Genomic DNA, 27127 nt, shown 5'->3' with positions numbered 1-27127 from the left:
AAACACTTTGGAGATAATATAACGACTCGTGATAACATGCTCTCTTAGATACAGAATTAATACACGCAACGCGTGTCGCGTAGCACTTAATCGAGCGATCGCTTCGAAGAAATTTCCCAACAGATTGCCATTCCGAAAGAGGAGCAGGGAAAGAGAACGAGATAATTTCCCTTCGGACAAGATGGAAGAGTATCGGGAATGATGATGACAGAGGCGGGCGATTCGATTGGCAATATCTCGCGACTAGTATTTTCTTCTTCTATTTGCGCCGGACTTTAAAGTCGACACGGGCGAAAGATCCCGGAAAGATTAGTTTTATCTTTCGTTATCTCGAGTCCGCATTGTGGAACGCAATTATTTTCATCCACTGTCAATGACGACGACGACTCGATCGATCTCTCGCATCTGACAGCGAACTAACAGATGGTCACCGAGCGCTGTCAAGTCGAGAGGCTACCAGCTACGTAAAACGGGCCAACAATATCAAACCGAGCGTGAGCAACAACCGCACGTGGTCGACGGTATCGCGTGAAATTCACGCTGGCGAATACATATACGCAGAAACGATAAATATCCAAAGTGCTCTCCGCATTCTTACCACGTCATTGAAAGAATCGCGCGGAGCAACCAAGGATCTTTGACAAAATTACGATGTAATTTTTTCGGAGAACTGCGCACTAAACTAGGAGTTTCATAATTTGCGGTTTGACAACTTAACGATATAAAAGCTATCGCGGCGACGTTTCGTATAATTAAATCGTTAATTAATTCGTTAAATATATATCACGCGAAAACTCGTCGATTTTATTTCACCCGATGATCAGAGCAGACGTAAATAAATATAGACGCACAACAAAACAGCGGTTATGTAACGTGATACAAGGCTCTCGAGCTCGCTTCGCTCGTCACATTTTTTTACCACCTCGAAGTTAGCCGGGTCGCCAACGCGCGTGTCATCGACGACCCAAGTATGTATATACCCGTGAACGCAATTTTTGGACACTGTGCCTATCTAACATCCCTCGAGATCGGCTCTCGGCACCGGCAACCTCCACGCCGGCGTGTTCCACCCTGATACTTACCGCGCACCGCCTTTCGCCGGCTAAAACATCTCGCGTTATACACACATACAAGCACAAGAGACTCCTCTTCTCCCAGGCCCACACACCGTCGAGCCTCCGTTTCGTTCGAACACGCAGGATAGGCAGGACCCCGGGGGCCCTTTGTCCCTCCGAACGGCCCTTTGTCCTCGGGAATTTTTTTCGGACGGACCAAACACACGCGCGAGATTATTCGTCGCGATGTATCGGAGTCACGACGTGACTTGGCACGCCACGCATCGATTCGCGCGATTCGATACGATTCCTCTCCCCTTATCGCTCCGTTCGCTCGCGCGCGCGCGACGAGCAATCGCCAGGCACTCGAGGCACGCGAGGCGCGAGCCGAGACTGACTCGAGGCGCGACTAGTCCGTCGGTTTTATACGAGTGACTGCTTTCCCCCGGCGGCACACGACGCGTACGTACGCACCGGAGGAGCAGCCACCGGCCGCTCCGACGTCTATCTACCTGGCCCTGGCCGCTGCCGGCTTCCAACTATTCGGGAAACGTTTATAACGCGTCGAAAGTTCGCCTCGAATCGCTCGCAAAGAACCGAACCGCCTCGTCTCCCTTTGCTTTTCTTCTCCCTCCCTCCCGCCCTCCTCGTCCTTCTCTATCCTTCCGTCCCCCTTTCGTCGGCAAACTCGCAACGAGTTCCGGCGTTTCCAACAAACGCCCTCGATCGACCGAGTCTTCCCATCTACCTACGCTTTTCCGGGATCCGCGAGCAATTTCGTAGAAAACATACGGCGAGTCGTGTAAAAGGATCGGCGAGATAGCGAAATGAGATTCTGTTTACACACCTTCGCACCCCGAACGATGCGATGCGATCTTTGAAGCCAGAAGTCCAGAATAAGTCGTTTGCGGCGAGCCGTGCCAATTTCGCGAATATTTCTGAATCGCTTTGATGTATGTTGTAACTGTGTGTCATATCCGGGCTTGTGCGTAAATATTTCAAATAAAGTGCGCAACACGCACGATAATTATACATTCGCTCGTTATAATTTGTTGATTATACCGGCAGAAAATTAATTTGCATATAATTTATCTAAATATGCTGCAGAGAGCCGGGAGTATGAGTTTTCATATGAATGCTTATTAATGCTCTGTAAATAAAATATGATTGATAATGATCCTAATATTATAGAAACGAATTGCATTGTTTCGTATAATTATTCTTGTACAAGATTTTATATATAAATTCTTTGAAACGTGTATTCTCTTTAAATTTTCACATGATATGCGATATAAAATTCGAAATTTTCATAAAAGATCTCTTTTACGTTAATACATAAACATGTGGATAATATATATAAAATCTGTTTAATCTCTTTCTAAATTATTAAATTTTATTAAAATTTTATGTAACATTTATATCATTAAAATGCGAATAACACTGATTACAATTCCGAAAAAAACAAAGGAGCAACCGACAATTTTAAAAATTACACTCGCACGAAAAGGCCTCTAATATTCCTTATGGTCAGTTGGAGAAAAAAATATTATTTTATCTGCGCCCTCGATCACCTCTCCTCTAGCCCAAGCTATCTTACATTCTCATGAATAAGGATGGCCACTGTATTTTATGAGTCACTCGTTATAGAGTATCGGTGGAATATCGATTAGCGAAACTTTCCAGCCAATATATCTTTTTATAATACATATTAATCATTACCCTTGAATGTGCATTAACTTATTATGGTGCGACTAACTTTCTACAGGAGCGCACGAGTATCGATATCCCATTAGCCACGAAGCATCGTGTCACACGCGTCGCGAAGTGTAAATTACGCGCAAGTTAACGCGGGAGACGAAACTTCGCGCGTGTCGTCCGTCGTGTGACTCATCTCGGTGCATCCGATGCGCGAGCTCGACGACCCTGGCAATTCGTATACATACAGTAGTCCTATTTTCGTCTCGCGCTTTTCGTTGCGCTTCGCGATTTCACGCGAGCGCATTCATTACTTCACGCGAGCGGCAAAAAGCGAATTTGGCAAGCTTCGCGACACGATCTTGGTCAATGCCACGATAAATTCGCGTTCCCCCTCGTTAAGATCTCGCCACCGCGGCGACTCGCCACCCTTTTCCTTCGATTTATAAGACCCTCTTGCCTCTCTCTTTTCCTTTTGTTTCCTTCTCCGCTCAACTTTCTCTTGTCGTTGAATATTTTTTTTAAATTTATCCAGCTTTGTGTAAAAATGCTTCTTTCGACTAGAATATTTTCGAATTTTCCGTATAGTAAGATGTAGAAGAGAAAGATAGATCAACAGAAGCAGGCGACAGTAACGACTAAGGGTCAACGGATTCAATTGATTCCGTTCTTCCGTCGATTTGTTTACACACTCTCCCGCGCGATGTAAACGTCAAAGTACGACCGTCACTTGAAACGAACGCCACCTGACACAACAATCCGCTGCTTTATTGATATTGTTGTAGGGTTTCTATGGTCGTATCGAGAAGACCGGAACAATTTCCGGCGAGAAGCTATATGCCACACTTGACCCTCCCAGGTTATCCTCGGCGTTTTCTTTCGTCCATCTCTCTTATTCGATGAGCTTGCAAAGAGATGTTTTCATGCGAGGAGAAAAATTTCTGTTGAAAAATATTTCCTTTCTCTCTCTCTCTTTCTCTCTTTAATGAATAAAATCAAATAAATAATAAAATTTTAAAATAAATAATGAAATTGTTAGCTTTATCATATAATCATATTAATATTCCATTGATTTCAATTATCGAGAAATAATATCATTAAAATAGAACAATTATAATATCGTTCAACGTATACACAAAATACAATTCTCTCATGTAATAAATAATATGATTTTTTAACTTGAAACTAAAATACGCTTTCCAAACATATATTTGTAATGCATATATGAATAAAAAATTTACTTAATTAAAGCTTAAACTCTTAAAACGAATCCATGCGACCGGATATTAGGGAAAAGTTTGGCGACACGCCTTATTAGAAAGATCCCATCACAGTGCTACTCCGCTTTCAAGGAATTGTTACGGCAAGAAGTGCTCGAATCTATATCCGGATATAATACAAAAGGAGAGAAAGAGAGAGAAGATCCTGCGAGATTGTTACATTTACGTTATGAGGATTTAACGTCACCATCGTCCCAATCTGGACGCTACTCGTGACATAACACATCTGTGTTTTTCAAAGAACCAACGTTTGCTCGGGGAAAATGATCTCGACCCAGCGGCAAAGGCAACAAAATAAAGAGAAAGAGAGAAAGAGAAAAAAGAAAAGAGAGGGAGAACGCAATAATAGCTCTAAAATCTGTTAGAGCATCTCGATCTGTATATATTTGCGAGTGAAAAGTGATGTCTAGTTAGTGACAAATTAAAGAGAGAGAGATAGAGATAGAGAGAGGAGTGTGGGCGTCGAATCTCTCAAATTCGGCGCACCAAATGACAAGCACGAGAGGGAAACGCTCAGCTTTGCGACACGCGTTGAAGTACTCCGAAGGGAATATGTACTACAGTTAAATACATATTTGAACGCGTCATAATTACATCGTTCTGGGAGTTCGCGTTCTCGCGGATTTAGCTCGAGTATATACGAGCGCGTTTATTACGTACGTTATGAAAAAGCAACATCCATGTTTCCACGCAAAGTAATACGCTGGCCGTCCTTTTTTCCACCGTGCTGGTGTCAATTAAAAGTCAAAAAGTATTTTTTGCTCACTTTATTTTTACGCTAGAAGAGTTACGAGGGACCAATTTTTTTATTTTCACAACGTATGCTTATATCAGGGGAACGCTATCAATTAATTATTTGCGTTCCGCGCAAGATTCATTCGCGGATATTTCTCTTAAGAGACTCTTAGCTCCCTAAAAAATTACCTCGCCAACTTTCTCGCGTATCCCAATTTCGTGGGTGGTACGCTTACGTCAGGATTCACGGCATATTGCAACGCTATCGCAAATTCCGGCGTCTGTGGATATGCGCTTGCGCGCATAATGCAACTCCGGAGCGTATTACGCGACGAAACGTAACACGTTACACGATACGAGCGCGTCGACGTGATATTACTATGAGAGGCAGGCGAGACTCGTATTTCGTCGAGTACCCACGTCGAGTCCGGACTAATGAACGTACTGTCTCGAAATCCTACGGAATAGTGGCTTTCGGATTTTCCGCCGTGTCGCGCTCGATTCTAATATTTCGCAAAACCTTTACGGAAAAAGCACCGATGTAACTTTTTAAAGCCTCGAGTTATAATAAATATATATTTATATTTCCAATGATTTTTTATTATAAAAATAAGAATAATGAGACACGAATCTTTTAAATTTAACGTAATTTTAGACGGGACGCTTTTAATATAATTGACTCCAATTATGTCTTATTATGTAGCACCTTTGTTATTTCTTTTCCGCTTTTATATTTTTCGCTAAAGATGGCTCAAAAATAGGGTTGAAACGTTCGCAAATTTTTGTATCTATTATTTTAATATTTATTTGTTTTTATGCAATAAATAACTGTGTAACAAGATCGACACTTGACTCATATTGCCATCTAACCAATTTACATGTTTAATTTTAATATTTTCAAGTCTGACATTTCTAATAATTTTATTATAAAATTTTCAATAATTAGAGTTTGCTGGTAAAATCTACAACCAGATGTTAAATTTTCTCATAATAAGCCTGTGCCTTTCAGCCATACTTTGCTACAATCCTTCATCTTTTTCCATCACCTAAAAAGTTAAAAGGTTGAATATTTTATTCTAAAAACAGAAAATATGTGTATGTTTATCGAAGCGCGGCAGCTAAAAGGAACAGGCTCAATAATCTCTTTACTCTATCTATTCGTCAAAAGCATGTGCGCTCGGTGCGCTGTGCATTTCGACGGTGCGATTCGTATTCAGTCGAGAAACACGTTTTTCTCAGCCAATACGTCCGATCTCGACGCGTAGTTCCACGTGGATGTAGCACGTCGTAATGTAAAAGGAGGCCAACCTACGCCGCTCTAGAGAATAAATAACCACCTACTATCGATCCGAATCGTGACTCAGGACGAATCTCCGTCCGCGTGAAGCAATCGGCTTCTATATCGAGTGTCCCGACAGTGCCGGATGTTTCTCGCTAATGATAGACCTCGTCTCGGGGAACACGACGGAGAGGCGGATGTTTCCCAAAACGTATCATTTTCGGCCGAGCCTTTATTTGTATACGGTTAATTAACATATTCACGGAGGCGCAGAGAAACATAACGCGCTACATCGTAACGTGTGTGTCACGCTTGACATATTCTCGAGGTTATCGCACCCGCAAGTGACGTAAATCCGTTGGAAGATATATAAATCGCTCCTACGTCTCTAAGATGATACAATGTTACACGTTTTATATTCGCAGCTTCACGGTAATATATTGACTTATTCAGAAATACATCCGTCCCCGTTTCCTGATGAGAAGGAAAAGCCATGTCGATACTTTAGTCGACGAATAACTCGTTGTTTGAAATCAAAAGCAATCAATTTTGTCAGCTTGCAACGTGTGTGATTTTGTTATTCGTCATATTCTGTCATTCGAATAATTGAATTTCGTTTTTAAATACCTACGTAATCTGCCGCAGACGCACAACGTATTTATAAACACGAAATAGAAAAATCTAAAATAAATATAAAAAATCTTTTTCAAAATACTACTCATATAACTAATGTAACGATTCGATTTCCGGTATAGTAGCAAGAGAAAAGTCGATAAATATGCGAATGTTTTATTCGTATGCAGCAGTATATCCGATAAACCGAATGATTTGTACACGGAAAGCACGCGAGGAATGATTCACGATACAATAAAGAGTTTACTGGAATGCACAATTTATGATAATCTGCTATCAATCGACATGCACCGGGTCTACTAAACTTACGAGAGCAACTCGACTCGGTTCTCGGATACTCTTGCTAAGCCTTGTCAAGTCTTGCGTACTATCCGAACGAAGAACGAGAGGATCACAGAGGGAAAGAGAGAGAGAGAGAGAGGGAGAGACAGATGGGATCAGCGCTAGGAAACAAGATCCCAAACTGAATTCTAACATCGATTCTAAGTCATCGTACTTGCTAGACGCCAGCTGTTTCTCCGTCTTCGTGTATACACAAGATACTTCAAAGATACCTTTCTCGATTGAAATTTTACGGTTTAAATAAATTACGACAGTCCAGATTAACAAACGTCAAATAAACGACTAATTGAGAATTAATTGATTCGCGCTATGCAATTTACGTGTCGCTATTATGTAGGTATGTTGATTAAAATGCTTGTTTATGAACTCATGCGCGATTCCGCTCGCAACAAAGGTTGCAGATACGGTTCGCGAGATACGGGATCGCGTTGTGCGAAACGAGTTCTAATCCGCGCAGCAACATTTTATAATTTAATCTCGATCCCTCGCGCGGTTACCGCGAATTCCCCAAGGACAACTTTAGCGTAACCGGCAAAATCATAGTAATTTAGCCTGGGACAACCTGCAATTATACTTTCATTGCATAAAACTGTGGGTCTCTGATAAGTCGAGCAAAAAACTGCCAATTTATTAATACCTACCGTAATTATTCATCCGAGCGGATAATCAATTACATTATATCGAGATTTATAAATTAAATTACAATGTTAAAAAAAAATGTGCCTACGGTCATTTAGCAAAAAGAGAAAGGACGATGGATTTTTTTCGATGACTCATAACGTGTATTTTTAGTTCTCCGTGAATTGCGCGCAAGAAAACGTGCCGGGCCACTCGAGATTTTGACCGCAAAAGTTTGCATTCCGCTTACGCAACGCGCATACACACGTATACAAAATATTCGCGCGCGCGTTGGAGTTGGAAATGCAAAGCTGCTGCTGGTGGTCGGCCGTAGAATCGGCCGATGTGCGGTTGCATCGTGACGCAAGGGACACTCGCGAATACGGGCGTCGATTTACAAAGCCGAAGCCAGATAGTGCGTAGAGCCTGGTATCTCGCTTTGCGATTTCTAAAACCGCAACACGGCTCGACATTCTCTCTCCCCCTCTCTTTTCTCTCTACAGCTTTAGGCTACGTAAGGTGAATTAATGAAAGACGAGCCACGATATTTCATCGATTATTGCCGGCGCGTATCTTGCTCACATAATGGTCCAAAATTATTCTCTCATATGAAACATTCTTTTGTCCCATCATTCGTTTATCCGTGACGCAAAATGACGAAAGGTTTTTTTGACGCGCGGTAGACGTTGCAGATTTGACAACAACATTCGCTATTTTAATGGTCGGGATATTATTTTCGATTTAACGTTCTTCTCCGTGCAGAGGAAAAGGAAACGTCATCTATTGTATTCGCAAACTCACACAGCTAAGATTATCGTTATTCGCCGCATTTGATACGAGTCTCCCGGCTTTCAACAGTATAATATAAAAAACAGGATTTAATGCGCCGAATGTATTAGCCGCATGAATATCGCCTCAATAAAATGTTGTGTTTATTAACCGACTAAAAATATTGCCGCGATATACTATTATGGCTGTTAAGGGATTAGAAAAATATATTGGTCAATAAACGATTAACGCTTACGAGAAATTTATGGTGATTAATTTTTATCGCGTTAAAATATATCGTATTATTATCTACATTTTTATTTACAACTACCGAATAGTTTAATAAAATTGAATAACTAAGATGTGCTAATATGCAAATATGAAGATATAGATACCTCTGATTTCAATCAAGTCGACAAGAGTTTTGCAAACTGGAAGCGAATGAATACGAGATTCCTTGTTTATTTTTCATATTATTACATATATATTTCTTTATTTAAATTACAGCTTGCATTTCCTATTAATATACATTTATGTTTGCATATCACGAATATTATCGCCAGTATTTTATTCATATATATATTTCGATTCGTTATAAAATTCTTTCTATCCGTTATTCATATCGAAAAGTTTTACAAAATAGCGCGTTGGTTTATTTAAAGTGGAATACATTGCTTTAATAAAATTTTCTAAATCGTATAACACGGTACAATGCATTTTCTAGTGATGTCAACCGAAAACATCGTAGAACGGATCTCAAGGAAGAGAGGCTATTCCTTAAGGAGGTACACAAAACAATCTTAGTAAACGTTACTCGGAGCGTGGAATATTTTCTTGGACGAGAACTCACTGTTCTCAATCTAAATTTAGTCGAGCATCTTCCATTGAAACCAAGAGAAGGATTATATATCGCGAATGTATCTGACAGATGTATGAATACGGGAATAATAATATAAAATAGATTTTGAAGAGATGAACAAATATAAATCGCTCTTGCGATTTAAAAAAAATATACGAAAAAAATAGACGAAAATTAATTAAGCTTGATAAAAGTAATCATTATTAATACGTGATAGAATTTAATAAATTCGATAAATGCATCGATAAGCAAACCCACGTGATTCGCTTTGACATCGTGGAATATTGAACGAGACGTAAGGATGACTAAAAACGAAAAGAAATAAAAAAATTGGGTGAAGACCAATTAATCCCGGACAAAAGTAGTCGGCATAGACGCGTCTCGCGATAGAATTCGTAGTCGATAGAATTCACTTGCGGCGGATCGATAAGAGCAAGCCGACGTGAAATTCGCTTTGACGTCCGTGGAATATCGAACGAGACGTGAGGATGGTTAAAAACGACGGCGAACGCTATTAGCTAAATACTCGCTCGATACGAGAAGAGCCCCCGAGCAGAGATTCTGCGGAAACACGTCTCCGTTTAAACGTCGCGAGAGACGACACACGTCGGGACGTGTCTTAGGACAAGAAAGTCGTCGAGCAGCCGAGCGGTCCCCTTCTTTCGCATTCCTTCGGAGAGCACCGTACACGTACAACTCATTGATTCCCGCGGTACGTGACACGAGCGATCGACCATGAGCGTTCGCCGAATCTCCGTGCGAGTTGGAGGGATCCCGGGGATCCCGGGCGTGCAGTGGATAGAGGAGAGAAAACGGGAATGCGTCCTGTATATCGCGCTCTCCTCCGCTCCACATACGGTAAAAACTTCCGAGTGGATTGTCTTGTTTTCCGGATCAGTGAGAGACCCCGGGTTCTCTTTCTCCGGCGCGATACGTATAACGTATCGCTCTCTCGATTCGTCGACATCGACGGCGCCGTGACGAAGAACAATGACACGAAAGAGCGTTACGTTGTCGGTGACGAATCTCCGTTAGGCGTGGTAAATCCACCGGCGCCCATCGGATTTATTCGCGCGAGCGCGCAACCAAATTCGGCCCTCGATCGACACACGGCCGAGGAATGCAGATATTTATTTTGTCATACGCACACGTATCACTGGCCTGTATTATGACTGTTAACTTGTGTTATGCCTGCGAACACATCCAGACGTTTAATTGGTCGAAACATTATTGCGGAATTTGCATCGCGAAATATTCCAAGTATTCGGGATGCCCTCGAACGCGATGTTAACTCGTTAATTGATAATCATAAAAAGAAATATATAGGATGCCGCGATAACATTTGTTCAACCAGCGACATTATGTATGCATACTTTGAATGTCATATTTTATAAAAAATTATCTCCGACGTGTTAAAGATAAAATGCCAATTAAAAAATCCCACGTGTAAAACAAAATGTATCATTATGCAATCTCTCGGTGATTATCGCATTTGAAAATTGGAACTGTGTGTAAAGTGTAATCTAGCTACACATTCATCATCCGTGCCGTGTTAGATCCGCAAAAAAGGGTCGAGAATTGCCGCTGAAATGTTTAGGAACGTATACGCGTATATTCACCTTTACGCCCCTCATGCGCGTTCATGGCCATTTTTAACCCATTTGCATTCATAAACGCGCATAATGGACTAGCTGCTATCACGCAAGCATATTGCTGCCCGTCACGTTCCAGTTGAGAGCGTTAAGCTATCAGGGGAAATAGCAAAAAATGCACATTGTTGAATTCCGCAAGCAAGAAATCCGCATATGTGCATTTCATTAAGTGATTCTTTTTGCGCGAATAATTAGTCTTCCAACGATATAGATAGAGATATATGCAAAAATTTGTAACTTTAACTGAAATATCGTAGCAATATGCATAAAATATATATATGTATTACTCTCTTTGTTTCATACTTTTAACAGAAATACGCAAAATGTCTGAAATTTCGAGCATATTTCCTTTGATAAATTCGGAATCTCAATTTCTCTTCAAAACGTCAAATTTCAAACTTTATAACATCAAGCATCTCGCAATCTAAATCTCAAATTAGAAATTTATATTTAATATTATAATTTGCCTGAAATTGATTTCCATTTCCGCTTCCAAAAAAAGAAAAAGATCTGTTATATACAATTGAGAGGGAAAAACAATGACGCGAAGCATTCTCGAAAAACTGCGAATACAGGCGGTAACGCATCGTTGCGCAACACCCGGCAATTTTCCCGACGTGCGTGGTGCGAAACGAAATTGAACGGGGTACGAAACATCGGGCGGCGAAATGTCGGAGCGCAAAGGGGCGAATTGCGTGTGTCGCGCGTGTGTGTGTGTGTGTCGCGAAATTCCCGTCTCGTTTACGACGCGGCTCGTTTATACCGGCGCGACGGAGCTACCGTGGATTGGCAGTCGCAGTCGAGCGCGACGGCGCGCTTGTAACAGGGCGTGAAACTGCGCGGAGGCACGCAAAGTGCACGTTCGGAACGGCTTAACAAGCGCGGCAACTTCGGCAATGGACCGCGTCCAAAGCGCTCGGGCACGGGCTATTCGTCACTCGTCCTTCTGGCTTGCTCCCATTTCCCCGGACGCGATTGCGTACCACGCGAGACGCGGGGCTATCGGCTGTTCCGGACCGGTCGCCCTTTTTTTTCTCAGTCAACAATAGCGATAGCTGGCCTCGCCGACCGGAGAAGCCATTACTTTTCTCGCGCGAGAGAGCTGGAGCCTCTCCATTTCTAAGATTAACAGCTTTACCGCGCTTTACCGATGGGATATATTAAGTCTACGTCGCTAGGAATGTCCAACTGTCAAACTATATCGATTAATGTTCTATCTGCTGTTAACCCCGTTACGAGATAATAAATCTTAAAATACAAGTGGTTAATGAAATTTGTCGTATCTTGAGTAAATAATTACGTTAATAATGATTACATAATTATATCAATTATATCGAATTAATTTTTGAAACGATTAAAATCAAATGTAAAAAAATAACAAGATTAAATGAAGTACAAGTATATTTAATCCATCAATCGCATTAAACATAAATAAATAAGTAAAATTGAATTAATTCGTGAGAGAATTTTATTTAAGTGACAATGTTACTAAAAAAGAAATTGCGCAAACTCGTCGTATACTTCTATGAACAATAGATATTTGACGATTAAAACCAAATGTAAAAACACAATAAAATTAAATTAAGCACAAGTTGGTATATTTAATCTATCAATCGCATTAAATATAAATAAATAAGTAAAATTGAATTAATTCGTGGGAGAATTTTATTTAAGTGACAGTGTTACTAAAAAAAGAAATTGCGCAAACTCGTCGCATACTTATGTATGAGCAATAGATAACTTGACGATTAAAACGAGCTTTTAATATCCTTTCAGGTCACATATGTGGTTCTAAAGTGTATCTAATGACGCAAACGACCACTTACATTTTACAACGCGACGGAGATCGTTAGGAACGCGGTCGAATGACTCTCGAGAACGATTTCGAGCATTCGCGGGTAACAATAAATTTAACCCTCGAATGGGGTAATGGCGAGGGTACTCCCTTTACGAAACCTATCGTCGGTTTCCTAGGTGTACCAACAAAGTGTACTCTGGAATGGGGTAAAGGTTAAGGAAAGGCGTACGCGTATATTCCGTTATTTACGACTTATGTATAGTAAGTCCGACGGAGAAGAATCCTCTCGCGGAGCGAAAGGAATCTGAAATATTTACGTATCTGGAGTACACACGCCCGCAGATAAGGACGTTTGTTCGCGAAACACTCGCGCGACATCGGCAAACAACGCAGCGAATATGCATGCATAGGATGAATCTCGTTGCTGCTCTTCGCGGTTACGGGTCCTTACTTTCCAGAGGGTCGCGAGTCGCCATCGCTGCGATGCAACGTTAGCGAGGGTAATAAAGATAACCGGCGGACCTTAACAGCCGCGCGAAAGTTTCTCTCCTTCCGTCGTCGGCCGTCTCGGATATGCATACCGCGATATATAATGCGACGCTAAATACACTGGTACACTTGCCCTTTCCCCCTCCCACTTTCCGCCCCTATTATCATCGTTACATTGTGTACGATCGTTAATTAATTGCACGTAATTAGTTTGCGCTAATCAATGGACTATTTTTAATTCAGATAAAGGCCGGCGGGTACAAACGCATATATATATAGCGTGTGTTATTCGTGTCCAATATATGTATGTATGTGGATTTGCATGATGAAACGTAATATTTCGAAATCAAAGTGGAGTGCGCTACGCTGTCGAACGAAGTAACAGGAATGGATGATTATTGTTTAGGAAGTTATATGGAAATAGAGGAAATTACAGCGCTACAGGCGAAATCAAATTGTAATTGTCGCTGGGAGATATATATGGGATAGTTTGCCCGAGCTTCCCAAGATTCTCCTCGATAAATTTCAAGTTGACAAAACAATATAAAGACAATGATGATTGTAATCTACTAATCGACGACACTGTTCTTCCAAAGAGACGGATAAGAAATCGGAGATTATGGGGAATCGATTGACCACGGATGCTTGTCGCACATATTTCTCATCGGGATCTAGGAACCAGGTTAGCGAGAACGGTCCTCGGGTCATAGAAATAGGATCAGGTCGAATGGGTGCTCTTAGTGATTACATTTGCAAGTCAAACGAGGCAGCCGACAAGATGGTGGAAATATACTATATATATTGTGTGTATGTGTATATATACATACATACATACATACATATATATATATATATATATATATACATATATTCGTACACATGCACATGTATATATATATGTGTATATAAAATATTGACTAAAGGACCCTCATGCGCGATCGAGAGAAATGCCGAGGAAAGAAAGAAATCTCGGAGTTTACCTGATTCGAAAAATGTCCAAACGGTGAGGTGGAGAGCGTTGCGAAAAAAATAAAGAGATCGATGGTAAAACGGCGGGTCGTCATTTTGCGTGAGAAGGGTGTAATGGAGAATGGAAAAACGGAGGCAGGCGTCGAAGAGAATGTGTCGTTGCCCTCCAGTCCATTGGATCCAGTAGAAAAGGGAGAAACAGGAAGGAGGGAGGACGAGGCGAATGGTTGGAGATCGAGAGAAAGGTATCGAAGAGAGGAAGAAGCGAAGAAGAGAGACACACTCGGAGACGCGAAGGGAAAAAGAGGCAGAACCGGCGGAACGACTCGGCAGGTTTATCCGAGACCAGCTTCATTTTCAGCCCTCGTCTGAATATAAAAGACAATTTAATTATAGGGGGATTTTCACACACACAAAGGCGGGTCGCGCGTTTTCTCGCTCGTCTCTTTGTCTCTCTTTCCATCTCTCTCCATTTTCCGGCGTCTCTGTCCGCTCTTCCATTCTGTCTGTCGACGACACGAAAGCCTTAGAAGCGCGATGCAAGAAAACTCGATATACGCGCATATCGTTACACACCATCGTATCTGCAAATACTCATGTGAACATAGTTAGACGATATAAGCTGATCATGTAGGATTTATGTGAAGTGGAGGTCACGTTAAATCATGAATGGATAAAGTGAATTATAAGCGAGCCTAGGCTGAAGGGAAACACGACCTGCTACGTAACCGGGCTTATAAATTAAGTGTAAGGATAAATCGAGATAAGTGTATAACTGAAACACAAAATGGCATCGTGTTCGTCCGGTATAAAGCGCGCGTAATCCTACGTCTTATTAGAACGCAAGAGCGCCTGGTGAAAAGCACCCTCGGATGCTGGACTTAAATAAAACGCCCTTCAACCGTCGCTCGCGCGCGACCCATCTTTGTGCACGATACGTGTAACACGCTTTGCTAAACCTTTGTTAAACCTTTTGAAATAACGTATTACAGCATCCACACGTGTCCTCAGTAACGCGAATAATTGTCGCCGACCTTGCGTTGGAAATATTTCGCCCTTTGTGAAACGGTTGCTTTCGCTAAATGCGTTTAAATTTTTATTAAATTAAGGTCCGACTACGCAATTAATGTAGTATGACAGATAGGTAACATTCTAGCAACATTCTGGACATTTTTTCCGAAAAAATTTCTCGAATTTGAAACCGATTTTTGCCGAGATATAATTTATCCCAAATTCACCGAAGAGAAAACCACGAAAATATTATCTCATAATTTAGAGCCATCTTGTATATGAAATAATGTACATGTAACAATTGTTACGAATATATAAACGAGTTTGCTTGCGCTATCAAAGATACAGTAATTATACGATGTGACAGAGAGAGTAACACACTTTATTAAAAATACATTGTGCGTAATGTTGCCTTTCTACTGCGTTCGCTGTGATTCTTTGTGATATGTCACTTGACAACAGCGAACCAGAATTAATTAAAAATATCACGCTTTAACATACTTCCCTTTTAACAAAGAATACGTTTGCGTGGTAAAGCGTGAAAATCAGTGACGCGATGCATACGCGAAATGAGTTTCCGTATGTATAATCAACCTAACGGCATACGAATTGCACAATTTCGCGAAAGCTAATTAATTTTATATAATGTCATCTTTAGCGTAGTTAATAGCGTATGTATTCATCGAAGATTGTTTCAATGCTATATTGATTCGAGCGGTAACAATTATGTATTCTAATTTACAAACAAGGGATAATTATCGCGATTCCGATAAACGTAGAAATTACTACTATGCGATATCATGTGTAGATGCTGTATCATGTGTAAATCATCTCGTTTTATAGATTTAAATATTTCCCATAGAAAAATATGGCAAGCATCTCCGAAGCAGAGAGCATCCGCCGCCGGCGCGGAATTAATATCCCGTTTCGTGGTCAAACGGAAATAAAACGAGAAGCAAACAAACAAACAAATGCATGGGTAGGATGCGAAATATAATTTTACACAAGTTACGACGAAGTGTAGAATTAATAGGAAACTAAGCGCGAGTCTTCGAACCGGCCTGATGTTTTGAAATACCGCGGAAATACCGCGGATTCTCGCTCTCTCGTTCGCGCGATCATGGCTATTTAAATGAATATAATCAACTTTCGCGAATGTAATTAATTTCAGCTGCGGGCATGCATAAAACCAGGCGACCACCGCCACCGGCGTAACCCGGATTGTAATAATTTTCGAATATTTCGTGATTTGCAAACATTATACGGTGGGTTTGCACGCTGACAATTGATAAAATCTCAATTTCAGACATTCGTTCTCCGAACAAACTACGAAAAAATTATATTTAAAAAATCTATCAAGTGTGTATACATATACATTTCTAATTAAATTTTCTAAAATATAATTTTATACAAGTTTAATGATATTATATAAGATATATAAATTCTCGTAATATATAAATATCTTCTAAATATATGTACATCATAAAATTCATCGCGCAGAAACAGATATAGTCTCCTCGACACCTTCCGTTTGTAGTTACATTCCACTGAAATCTTCAAACGTACATCCTGGAAACTCACACGAACGTCCCAGCGAGAGATCCCGAGCTCTTTTTTCCTATTCGCCTATATGACCGCGGTAACCAACATCAGATCGTCTTGAATCGCATTACGGCGTATCGCGCTGTACCAGTCCTTCCACGTATCAAATGAAAACGGTTGACGATAAATTCAGTTGTCGCACGGTTGTTAATGCCACTTTCTTGGTGCACTGAGCATCTCATTAACGGAAAAGCCATGGCCGCTTCATAGTCGACCGCCCTCTGTTTCTATCGCATAAACACTACCCTATATCTTTCGAGAGGTTGCATGGTTCTGACATTAATATAGATCAGTTGCTGCTCCTTTCTCTTCTCTCTCTCTCTCTCTCTCTGTCTCTCTCTCTCTCTTCTGCGGTCATAATTAAATTCCGCATCTGTGAGCATCTAGCAAAATGGCTGCTGAGCAAACATGGGAATAATCTCCAATTTTAATACGCGATGGTTGATTATAAAATATTATAAAAGATTTGAATTGTGTTACATTTTAAACTTGCAGTCTTATACTTTTATGGCCTCACCGGTTAACTTTTTGCAAAATCGCTTGCTCAAGTGTGACAACTTGTTCCAAATATACAAATATATAATGTGCTTATCGACAAGCAGACTGACGCCGATTATTTTGTTTGAAGCGTGAATGGATTAGAGATGAATCGGCAATGTTTCCCTTTCTCTTCTCTGTCTTTCTCCCTCGCTCGTTTCCTCTTGAATACCTTACCGCAGAGCATGTGGGAATAATTTATTGACTTCGCGGGCCGCGCGTCGGGAACAATACGCAGTCCGCGCCATCAAAAACGGGTGGCGCGGGCGGACGTGCGGTCTCTATAATCCGCAATTTTATCCGGCGCTTTAGCCGCGACCCGAGGTTAACAAAGATGATGCACGAGCATGCGAGGTATGTAAGCGCGACGGATCTCGCGCGTTGCTATTCTTCCGCGTCTGATAGATGCTCGTGGTGGAATCAAAGCCTCCTCGCGCGAGCCCTTTATTCATGACCGTCGCTATTTCAGTCCTTCTACCCTCCGCTCTCGCGCCCATCTCGGAAATCGGATGCTGCTGCTGCTGTTGGCGGGTAAGAGGATGGCGCCATTTATACCCTCCTGGAAAATCCAGGCGAAATCTCGTGCTTTAAATGCCGACGGGCCTCGCAGGATATCCGGGGACTGACCTGTGTTTTCGAGCCATAGTGCGCGCGTTATCGGCGAAACAATGGGCATTATTAAATATTCGGCATGGATGGTATGTCGAGAACGAGGACGCGGGAATATTAAAGGATAGGTGAGAGAGAAACGGAACGGAGCGAAATGAGAGAGAGAGGAGAGAAAGAAAGAGAGAGAGAGCGAGAGAGCAATGTCATTTACATATAAATTGCTCGCCTAAAATCATACTCACATTTAATTTTCCGCTACCAGGCCACTCTTCGCGAACTACCTCTACCTCTACCTCTAGCTAACCGTTTAAATTGGCGTAACATATCTGTCCGTCCTGATCGCGCTTAAATCACGGTGGTTTATGCCGTGGCTAAATGACCGAGCGCAAGCGTTTAACTATTCAAATGAAAATTCGCGCGAACGTATGCGAAAACTCACAGTGAGCGGAATCAGGGAAAAGGAATGTGTTTTCATGATGGGGTGAAGGAATGTGTTTTCATGATGGGGTGAAGAAGGATCACGAGAGAGAGAAAGAGGCCAAACCCATTTCGTTTCAAGACTAATCCCTCTTGATCACAATAGAAGTATCATTTTTTTGTAACAATAGATAATATAATATCGCCTCAAATGATAGAATACGCACAGTCATTAATCTATAAATATTTGTAGATAATTGAAATTTTCAATGGAAAGTAATAATTCAAAAGATAAATCGATTGTTTACATATAGGACAATTTTGTTAGTGGAAATAAACATTTATATCATTATACATGATATCGCAATTACAAGTAATTTTATCCAGAAGAGGAAGAGAGGGGGAAAAGATTATAGATTACTTTATTTGATAAACGGTTAATATCAAAGACACATTTTCAATTATCTTACTTGATCTTGTAAATACATACATTTTATACATGCTATGCATACGTAGAAAATAAAAAAATGAAAAAAAGAAAGATAAATGCGCGATTAGAAGCGCAAAGCCGTCCTTTTCAGTAGCATTACATCGTCCTGTTATTTACACGATGGACGATTAAATGTCCTCGCAAACATACTCTACGTCCGAGTTCGTGCAAACCCGAGAGCCGACAATGCGAGAAAATTCGAAAAAAAGTCGGACGGAGATCTTTCTAGCCGCCAGTGAATTATTATTCATATTCGAGAATCTCCGGGAAAGCTCGCAATGTAAATTCAACAAAGTAAAAGACATTCACACCGGCATGACTCTGTTATTACGTTGTTGAAAACTTCTTTTTGCCTTTTTGCCGCGAGCCGCTATGAATAGAAGATATATTTCAATCGAAATATTAATTCGTACGTATATATAAAAGTCTCTAGAGGAAAAACTATTGTAATACTCAAATGATATTATAAATGCTATTTATTACAATTAGCCTTTTAGCAATTTTAAATATTATGTTCTTCATTATTTTAATTATATTAAATGTTAGAATAGACTTTTTAATGATTCTTTAATTTAACAAGTTTTTAATCACAATATATTACATTTTTGCGATATTAAATATCTTGGAAATTAAAATTGTGTCTAATAGTTTATTTTATGAGAAAGCCTTTAATTGTAAACCAATATTTTATTTTATGAGAAAGCCTTTAATTGTAAACCAATATAAATATCATCTGATCATGTATAAATATCATCTTCAAAATTCTAAATTTGAACCTTAAACAATTCAATTTTTAAAATGGAATGTTACATATACATAGACTAAGAGAAATTTTACATAATTTGCTCATGGAATTTGCAATCTACTTTAAATAATACGATAGATTGGTTTCCGACATGTAAAATATCATAAATTAGAATTAGATTTTTACAGCCAAATTTAATACTGCAGAATAGGATTCAATCTCTATCGCGCAAAAATCTTATACATTTACGACACGTTTAAGCGACAAAAATCGGCAATAAAATAATCATCTTAATCTATACCTGCAATAGCCGCACAAGACATGTTACATGACAACGAAGCTTATGCTCTTTACGTGCACATGAAAATTGCAACAAAGCCTCTGCTTGTATGTTTCATATTTTACGATGTGTACAGGGCTATATACGATGGATGGTGAATAAGATGGAAAAACAAGGCACAAAGACCGAGATAGAGAGAGAAAATTGATTTCATACATGATCCATCCTTCATCAATTAAAAAGGCGATAGTAATGATGATTATATAAGATTGATAAAGAAAAAAAAAAAAAAAAAAATAGAAGTTTATAAGATACAAACAAAATGACAGTAATGAAAATTCTTATTTATCGAATAATTCTATTTTCCAATGCATCATACAGGCGCATGCGACAATACTATTTTTAAAAATAAATGTGAAGATCTTTAGTTAATATTGCGCAATTAATATGGATAACACAAGAGACTCGGTGTTGCTTAGAACAAGCGTTAAATATATCCGTACGCGGATGTTGCGTGGAATGAGCAAATAGATGAGACAGGCGTAAAAAAGAAAGAGATGGAAATACAGAGATGAAAGGGAGGGGGTACTTCCTGTGGCACCAAAGGCGAATGCACCGCATAGTGCATTAGCATCGAGCGTTTACGTAAGGCACGCAACGTCGAGATGCGCATCGATAGATGGCCGGCAGCCGCGTGGCCGCGTCCTCGATCTCCTTTTTTTCTGATCTTTGCTATCCATCGTCAGGAAACTGACTTTTTAGTCGCGCTTATATACCGGTGCATCGCGCCGGCACTACGCGTTAGCCTCGTTAAATGACAAACGAGCAACGCGTACGGAATATATTAATGGCTCGCGCTACTTTTAGGTACGAATTACGACCGCGCCGTAATCGCCGCTTTTATTGTACGCGCGTGTGTGTAAACGTCGGTTGTAAATATTACCGGTGGCTAGTACCTAACAAACTTCATCCCTACCGCTCTTATAAACGAGCGTCAGCGCAAGACCTTATATACGCGCGTTGCACTTAATATCTCCGCGCTTTTCAGGCAAGACTCGAGCGGCGCCTCGTATTTCACTCGTAGAGCGATTCGCGAATAGCGAGCGAGCTTATTTAAACGTTAATCGCGCTAGAGTCAAGCAGCTTTATCACACAATCGACCTGAATATTATATATCCCATCCGCCTTTTATCGGCGATGATCGGATCTCATTTACGCTTTACGAGCGACAGGGTGAATATTTAAAATCGAACGCGCGACGTTGATGTAATATACGAGTGGCGAGTTGTACATGTTGAATCGCCGGTTGACAGGGTTCGTCGCAAACGCTAAATAAAATTCACTCGCTCAACTCGAGCGCACCGGCGATAAAAACGGCACTCGAGAGAATATTAATCACGTTGATCACGTTTGTCAACCGGTATCGCCGCGGCTCATTGTACATTCGGACAAGTCTGCCGCTTATGTGCTCGATGTGCCACGACGACGACGAGGACGACGCGATTGAATAACAACGGCATTATATTGAAAGTGTCGGACATTACGTCGCAGTAATGAGTATATACGTGATTTGTAGCCCGCCGTTTGTCATGCTGGTCTCTCGCGCCGATTCAGTTGGTTAAACTCCACCGACGAATTAAATTCGGATGGTATACACGTTACGGTATTGTACGTTGATTCGGCGCGTAATCGTTCGATGCAACATTCATGAGACCGTCTAAACGAATGCTGGAATTATGCGCGTTTCTATCCCCGAAATAGCGCGCCATATATACGCGCGTTTACTTTGCTAATATTATTTATTCTTATAGCCTTTGCATGCATGCATGCTTACGCAAACGTTATTGACCGTTAAATTTTAATTAATTAAATTTTAATTTATGCAATTTATTTTGAATATTTATAAAATATACGAGATAAATCTTTTCATATTTCTCCTTATATGTAACTGTTTGTGACAATTGAGATTGTTATTACATTCTGCATACATGAGCAAATCCCATTTCTTAATTTCTATTACAATCTAAACATAACGATCAACTATTATTTTGCATACTATTCGATAATACGTCAAAATTTCACCGAAAGCTCGAGGAGCGCTTCGGTATCGTTATTCAAATGTAACCTCGGTAGCAATTTTCCGGCTGGTCCTCTCGTATTTTTTTTTGCTCTCCACCGAGTTGAAATCAATAAAAACGTCCTATTTCTCGCGCGCGCACGAAAAATGTGGAACGCGACCGCCCTTGAACTCTAATAACGGGAAATGCGCACGCGATAGGAAAATATTTTCCGATTATCCCCGCGGAACGTATCCTGCTCCCCGTAAATCCGCGCAGATCTATCGATGCCGAAGGAATTGACGCAACTCTTTACCCGGATTAATTAATGGCGAGAAACAAATTTTATCAACGTCAGACTGTCCGCCATCATCGCGGTAAATCTTCGCTCCCAAGTTCTTCAGGGTTAATAAAACAAGCTTTGCTACCGAGATCCCCCGGGCTCTCGGCAAATTGCCGGCTTTCCCGCGGAGTGTAAACGAGAAATCGAAGAAGGTTACTCACGAGAACGCGGACAAAAAAAACGTAAGGAAAGCAACGAAAATGCGTAAAAGCTCCTTCAAAAAGATCCCCAGTAGAATTAGGAATCTAATATCTAGTAACTCGGTGATGTATACTTTTGTTGTATAGACAATGTTTCTCAAAATGTATAATAATTATTTAAAAAATCCCATGGTTGTTTCTCTAATAATCTCGATAATCATTATATTAATTTTTTACATAAAAATTTATATTAAAAACAATTTGAAAATTATATTTCAAACTCTGTGCGTGAAGGATGGTATATGGCGAAGCTTTATTTTCACTGAATCGCCGCTATTCCGCTCAACGGCTCAATTTCGCTAACGCTCACTGATAGCGCAGACATAAAAGTAACAGCTTTCAGCACCGCATATCGGACCTTTCATACCTTTCAGGCCGCAAATCATCGACGATTATACAAGAGAAATGCGAGAAGTAGAAAAGAAGCGTGCGGGACGAGCCAGAGGAGGGGGAAACAAACTGCAGAAACGGGGGAAGAGACTCGCGCGATGATAGAGGACGACCAGAGGGAAGATATAAATCGGCCATCCCCGAGTCTTACCTTCTGGCAAGCGTTATCAAAATTGAATTTCCGAATATGGAAGAAGGGTAGCGCAGTGTGTCTGCGGATCCCCCGGCTGGCTCCTTCGTTATTTATGTCCGCGACGTACGGCCCGCCGGAGCCATTGTCGATATACAATAGAAATTTGTTCGCGCGACGTGTCGGGCAACCCGAGAAGCGGACTCGTTTTCCCTCGACTTTCACCGAGATTTTCAAGAAATTGCGAAAACTACTCCGAAGCCGACGAGAGCGCACGATGAGAGAGAAAAGTAGAGGAAGAGGCACATCGGAGGTCAGATTGATTGCTCTTTTATCCCTTGCCGATTCAAGGACGAACTACAGATTTCGCTGGAAGGGCCGCATTTCGTGACTTGTGATCGAATTCTATCCTATCCTCGAGCTCTGATTTCCGTTCCCGTTCCCTTCCGATCGTTAGTACCGTCGGTCCTAATGCGAGATTTAAGTCACGATGGTTGCCTTTCTAGCCAGATATAACGAAGACGAAAGATGTGGTTCGTAGAATATCTTACGTTCAAACGCGTTTACGTTTTACTTGGATTCAAATAAAAAGAGTTTGTTGTAATAAAATGTTTAAAGTTTGTAAATATAAAAATTTAAAAATGGATTTTCAATAGTAAAATTGGAATTTGTTACAATTAAATTAAATTTAATTTACTTAGACATAAATACATTTTAAAGAATCGTTCAAAAATAATATTATATATTTTGTTATTTTTTAATTATTTATATACCTACATAAATTTACTAAATTCACATTCGGTGACCAGAATTATTGTCCAATATATATTATATAAAGATTTAATTAGTTGAATTCGAATTCCATTATTAATGCAATCATTCTCCCAATTCATTATGCTAATAACTAATTGATTATACTAATCTCAAAACTAACTGTTCGGTCTTTCTCCGCGCTCTGAGGCAAATTTACGGTTGATCAAATGCGGCAGAACGCTTCCAAGATCGAATTCCGTATTCCCATCTAACTTGGATTCCTTGCCGCAAGCCGATTCTCTTACGGTCGTTAATGACATAAAACGATTGGATATTGGAGATCGTTTCGCAGGAGCGTCGTAATTAGAGGAACGTGCCGCAGATCCAGAAACCTCGGACTTTTTTTTTACGCGTTACTGTAAGGCAAGATTACTCGGCAAATTTCTTCATGAAATTTCATCTTCCGCGATTCCACTTTCCTTAAGATAGCCGTCCTCCAATTTCTTTCAAAAAATAAACCCGCTTTTATTTTAATATTGCGTATTCGCTGTTTTAGCTAATCGAAAATCCAGGAATTCAGAACGCACCTTGCAATTCTAATATTTTAACCAAGCGCAAAGTGCATTCAATATGTTATATAATTCTGTCAAAGGCAGGGTTCCAGTTCGGTGTAATAAATTTTTAAGTGAAATAAACAGAAATTCATAACGCTACATTGGTCAAGCATTGTTGCATTTAACGAGACTGTGTAATTATATTAAAAGCGTGGGACAAATATGCGTGCTAATTCAATGTGCTTACCGGCGAAGCATCGACTGTTACTAAATGAATCAATTAATCGAATTATCAATATCGTTAAACATATGCGCGCCGGAGTTCCTCTATTTATATCAAAAATAAGCTTTAGAATCTAACGCTAATGCAATGGATCGTAGGACAAAGTAAGACATCAATTTCGAAACTGTCGTTCGCGACAGCTTTGAATACCTTTAAAGAAGTTCTAATTTCGCTGGATATCGCATTCGATAATATAACAGTCACGTAGCTATTTGAGAATATAAAAAATGGATAGGACATAAAATATTGTCTCGATATCGATTTTCAACAGAAAATTCAGATATATGTCTGTACGTACGTCAATCGAATTCTTCGCTACAATTTGATTAATTGAATGAAATATAAGAGCACACTTTTCGTTCTTTAAAATTTTTAGTAGAAGCACACAGGCGTAAAATGTTATTGCTTTTCCAATGATAACAGTGAAAATATGACGAATATCTGGTGACATAACAGCGACTTACGGTTGGCGAGAAATTGCGGTCGAGGAGAAGCAACGACCAAATCTCGAAACGAGAGAGCGACAATCTGCCACATTTTTTGCGACTATTTTCGTCAAGTGGTATGTCATGTGAAAATCACGGCGGCGTCGGAGGGCTTGATAGCCATAACCGGGAATTATTACAATAGTTGGCAAAGTGGCGCAATGCTCTTCACCCATGCTTGATGGAAGCGTCGAGAACTTGGGTCAACCAACCAGTCATCCAAACCAGCGAACGGAGACCCAGGCGTATAATTTTACGTTTGCTCTGAAGTTATAGGAATGGAATGACCTCGTCGCTTCTTGCTATTACTCGCAAACCACGAAAGGAAAAGCAGAATGAGAAATGAGAGAAAGATGGAGATAGGACAATGAACATGGAATAATGTTAAGAAAATTCCAACGTGCACTCGCACAGGAAGGATAACGCGAAATTCTATCAGGAACATATTTTGAAACTCTCGATCGACAATCTTCCTTATGCAGAAAAATTTTCATAAAATTTTATTTGATATTTTTAATCTCGCCGCAAATATTCAATTGTAACTTATATAATGCAAACAAAATAACATGTAAAAATATTATGGATTAATAATCTTACGATATACGTTATAGAGACACACACATTACATGACGTAAGATAAGGGATTACATACATTGTTGACTAAGAGTTTCCATCGGATAACGTCGTCGTTATTAATGTGTTAACAATACAAACTTGATCATTAATTCAATTACTCTCCGCGAACGAAAATCAGATGACTAAGATACCACGAATAATTTATATCGTTCTATTAAAATGTCTCAACATATATTGAAACTGTCAATGTACACGTTCTAAAGACGAAAGTTAGCTGCGTCGAGTTCTTAATCCGCCTCGGAATTATTTAATCATGTTTTAAATGGTTAATTGTACATAATTATACATATCTAATTGTACATCCTCGACGACTACGACTTGTCGCCTGCTTACATTTGAAGTAACATTTGGCATTCTTCGGTATTTTCGTTTCGCAAACGCGTTAGCAGGAGGAAAAAAAATTGTTAACTTGACTAAACCATTTAATTAAATTATTATTTTTTTAATTGGAATATTTTTAAATTAAATAATACATATTAAATCTAACATGACATCTATTTAACTTAAATATTTCAATATTTCAATTAAAAAATAATAATTTAGTTGAACGGTTTGGTCACAAGTTAACAACTTTTTTTCTCAGTGCAGTCATTATATATCCTGAAGAGGATTAACGTTACGGAAATCGCGCCGCGAGATCCAAGATACGGAATCCTCTTGCTCGTTTCTAGACGCAAAACTTGATTTGGCGACAATTAACGATCGAGTCGAGCGGCGACGGCAAGTTTTTAACAAACGGATTTGTTAGATACTTCCATATAATTAGAGTGCGACGTCGACTGTCTGCTGGACAATTGAAGTGCTTCTAGAAACCGCGAAATTTCCTTGAGTTGCTCGGAACAACGCGGTCAACGCCGCTAAATGCGCTTCTTAGATTATTTTCAGCGAATACTCGGTAAAGTTTCAACTCGAATCAGTTGAATAAGTTTCAATTCGAACAACTTTATAATGAAGAAAACTCTACTTATCAGTTACAGTTCGCTTGGAAATATAGAGACTTTTGGGAAAAAACTTTAAAAAACTTTTTTTTTAATATCTCCAATTTATTATTTTTTTGGAATTTTTTTATATATAAAAGTTTTGACTTAAATTATAAGTGAGCGTAATCCTCGCATATTGTAGTACGCTATCTTTAAGTAAACGAGTCACTGTAACTGCGACGAAGTGCTTTTATTGTAAAGCTTTCTCGTGAAAATGGAGCGAGATTTCGAGCACGAGCAACTATATATCGGACTCGATCTCGCCTTTGTAGATTCTTCAAGGAAAAAATTTTAAATTACGGACGAAATTAATTCTTTCGCGAAAGCAGTTTCTATGTAGGCGATAAATTAATACACGGCCGGTGACGTCCTGCGCGTCCCTTGAATCGCCGTAAAGTTTAACAATCCACTTAAAGCGGGAACAAGCTTCTAATGAAATCAATTCTTGTAAGG

At 40.0% G+C, this 27127-nt stretch overlaps 2 protein-coding genes across 6 annotated transcripts in view; one reads left to right on the top strand and one right to left on the bottom strand.

Annotated features, from left to right (window-relative positions):
- Nup188 (nuclear pore complex protein Nup188) overlaps positions 1–27127 on the top strand; it is an 86524-nt gene that overhangs the window by 551 nt on the left and 58846 nt on the right. The window lies entirely within an intron of this gene.
- Cmpy (crimpy) overlaps positions 1–27127 on the bottom strand; it is a 251460-nt gene that overhangs the window by 173545 nt on the left and 50788 nt on the right. The window lies entirely within an intron of this gene.

This window comes from Camponotus vicinus, unplaced genomic scaffold (genome assembly GCF_025532165.1).
Source record: "Camponotus vicinus isolate PSW18456_S1 unplaced genomic scaffold, iyCamVici1.0 SCAF_11, whole genome shotgun sequence".
Classification (NCBI taxonomy): Eukaryota; Metazoa; Arthropoda; class Insecta; order Hymenoptera; family Formicidae; genus Camponotus; species Camponotus vicinus.
This window is presented reverse-complemented; position numbering and strand designations above follow the sequence as displayed.